The sequence below is a fragment of the Neopelma chrysocephalum genome, unplaced genomic scaffold (genome assembly GCF_003984885.1).
Source record: "Neopelma chrysocephalum unplaced genomic scaffold, ASM398488v2 Primary Assembly neopelma1_78, whole genome shotgun sequence".
Classification (NCBI taxonomy): Eukaryota; Metazoa; Chordata; class Aves; order Passeriformes; family Pipridae; genus Neopelma; species Neopelma chrysocephalum.
The window spans coordinates 878,129-881,244 of record NW_020897739.1 but is presented as its reverse complement, the minus strand read 5'-3'; the positions used below and the strand labels follow the sequence as shown (position 1 = coordinate 881,244).

The 3,116-nt window shown below is 54.5% G+C and overlaps 1 long non-coding RNA gene across 1 annotated transcript; it reads left to right on the top strand.

Moving 5' to 3' along the window:
* Positions 1–206: 206 nt before the first annotated feature.
* Positions 207–1,157, top strand: LOC113970716. Its single transcript, XR_003535291.1, has 3 exons — positions 207–241; positions 436–600; positions 1,066–1,157. It is a non-coding gene; the product is annotated as an uncharacterized LOC113970716 (long non-coding RNA).
* Positions 1,158–3,116: the final 1,959 nt, after the last annotated feature.

Below are 3,116 nucleotides of genomic sequence, written 5' to 3'. Positions count from 1 at the left end.
CGACCTCCCGGAGCTCCCCCGCGCCCCGGGAGCAGAGCAGCCCCCGCCGGGCCGTTCCTCAGGGCAGCTGCCGTGCTCTCTCTCGTCCTTTGCAGCGCAGGAGCTGGACCAGCTGAAGAGCCTGTTGCGGCTCTGCCCGGGCCGCCGGAGGGGCTGAGGAAGGGCCGCCGAATTGGTGGTTCCCAGGACAAGCCGCGGGCTGGAGCTGAGCTCCACCCGCCGCCTGTCCAAGGAGCTGCAGGTAATGGAAAGCCGGCTTGTGACCCTCAACTCTTAAGGGCTTCAGAGCCGGTCGGCTCCTTCTCTGAGCTCATTGCAAAGAAATGCCACTGTTCCCGTTCCTGCCGGGCCCGTGTGGCTGCCTGCCTGAAAGTTCCTTTGTTTTTCTCTGCCTTGCTTTCCCCTCCTGCCCCGCTGCTCGGTGCATTTCTTCAGCTGAGGAACAAAGTGAAGCGGGAGCAGAATGCCGGGCTGCAGCACCAGAGGCAGCGTTGGAAGGAGCGCAGCTCGGAGGCGGCGGTGCTGGAGAAGCGTGTCAGGGAGCTGCCAGAGCGCCTGGGGAGGAGAAAGGCAGCTCTGCCGCAGGAGGAGAATGTACCGGTGAGTGCGGGAGATGTCCCAACAACACCATCGATTTTGTTGCCTGGACAAGGCTGAAGTAAAAACTTGCTTGTGGGAAAGGGGGGCTGTTCAGATGCTGGACCTGTTGTCTCGATCCATGCGTAGTGGAAGGCTTGTGGCATTAAAGTCCATTTCACAGGGCATCGGTGTTAACCTGCTTACTCTTTACAGACAAGAAACTTTTCTCTGCTGTCGTGGGTTGTTTTTTAATAAGGGGTTTTTTTTGTTGTTGTTGTTTTTTTGTTTGTTTGGTTGGTTTTTGTTTTTTTTTTTGCTATTTCTACCTCAGGTTTGTAATTCTTAAAGGTCTTTCAAAAAAGCCTCTTTAACACTGGGGTGTCATTTGCTGCTTGTTTTCTCCTTTGTGACTTCTGTTTCAAGCTCTGATGGACGGATCCTGCAGCATAAAATTCTTGACATTTTTGTCTTTTTTTTTCCCCCAAGGTTTCTTCAGGTGGGAATTGCCCACAGCCAGTGGCTTCTGCTCCAAGAGGAGTAGCAGCAGTAGGTCCTTCTATCCAGTCCTCTGCTACACCACGTATGGCTTCCAGACCTGAACTTGGGGTGAAAGCAGCAGTCCCGGGTGGGACGTGAGCCTTGCCGGGCAGCTGAGGGTCTGCTAAAATCACAAACTCTGCCAGCCCTGCGCTGCAATTGCCGGCCCCCCCCGCCCCCAAATCCATACAAATGAAGATTCCTCCCAGGGAAAAGGTGCCACCACAGAAAGCTCTTGCTGCCCACGGAGTGCCCAGGCTGGCCAACCACAACTGCACCAGAAACCATGAAGGTAAGGGCTTTCTTTCCAGGGAAAAGGGGCTGTTGATCATTTGCAGGAATCCTAGAGCTGAAATAGGCAGTCCGTCTCTAAAAAAATCAATATGGATGAGGATTCCTCCCAGACAAAAGGCGCTACCACAGAAAGCTTTTGCTGCCCATGGAGTGCCCAGGCTGGCTCACCAAATACACAAAAAACCACAACACTAAGTGCTTTCTTTCCTGTGGAAAAGGGGTGTTGTTCATTTTCAGGAATCCTGTGCTGAAGTCGGCACTCCAACTCCCAAAATTGAACATGGGCGAAGATTCCTCCCATAAAAAAGGTGCCAGCGCAGAAAGCTCTTGCTGTTCGTGGAGTGCCAAGACTAGCAAACCAACTGCACCTGAAACCCAAAGGTTACAGGCTTTCTTTTGGGGGGGAAAGAGCTGTTGTTCTCTTTTTTCAGCTCTGCGCTGAAAGTGCCAGTCCGACTCCCAAGTTTGAATTCGAATGAAGTATCCTCTGAGACAAAAGGTGTCAGAACAGAAAACTCTTGCTGTCCACGGAGTGCCCAGGCTTGCCCACAAACTGCACCTAAAACCCAAAGGTTAGTGGCTTCTTTAGTGCAGAAAATGGCTGTTGTCCTGTTTTTTCAGCCCTGCGATGACGTTGCCACACTGAATTACAAAATTGAACACAGAGGAAGATTACTCCCAGACAAAAGGTGCACAGGAGAGAAAGTTCTTGCTGCCTATGGAAAACCTAGGCTGGCCCACCAACTGCACAAGGAACCATGAAGGTAAGGGCTTTCTTCCCAGGGCAAAAGGGCTGTTGTTCACTTGCACGAATCCTAGAGCAGAAACAGGCAGTCCAGCTCCAAAACTAGAATATGGACGAAGGTTCCTCCAAGAAAAAAAGTGCTAGGACAGAAAGTTGTTACTGCCAATGGAATGCCTAGGCTGCCCCACCAACTGCACCCGAAAGCCAAAACTTACAAGCTTTCTTTGCTGGGGATAAGGGCTGTGGTTTGCTTCTATCAACCCTCTGCTGCAACTACCAGCCTGACGCCCAAAGTTGCATAAGGACAAAGACTGATACCAGAGCAAAGCACAGAAAGCTCTTGCTGCCCACGGAGTGCCCAGGCTGCCCCACCAACTGCACCTGAAAGCCAAAGCTGCCAGGCTTTCTGTCCTGGGGCCAAGGGGTGCTGGACCCTTGGATCAGCCCTGCGCTACAATTGCCGGCCCCCCCCACCCCAAAACCCATACAAATGAGGATTCCTCCCAGGGAAAAGGTGCCGCCACAGAAAGTTGACCGGCTGGCGCGGGGCCGACCGTGGGCCAAAATCGGATACGGTCGAGGATTCCTCCAAGATCGGAGGCGCCAAAGCCGGGAGCCCCAGCTGCGCGTGCAGAGCTGAGCGAGGCGCACAAATGGCAAGGGAAAAACCGGAGGATCAGGCCCCTCCTTCTGGGCAAAAAGGGCCGTCGTCCGTGGTCCAGCGCACCGGGCGGTCCACGGCTGGCCGAGGGCCAAAATCTGATATGGACGAGGATTCCTCCAAGACCGGAGGTGCCGGGACCGGGAGCCCCGGCTACGGTCGTAGAGCGGAGAGCGGCGCACAAAGGGCAGGAGGGAGATGGAGGGTCAGGCCCCTCCTTCTGGGCAAAAAGGGCCGTCGTTCACTGGCTGGCGCGCCGGCCGGCCGGGGGCTAAAATTGCATACGGTCGAGGATTCCTT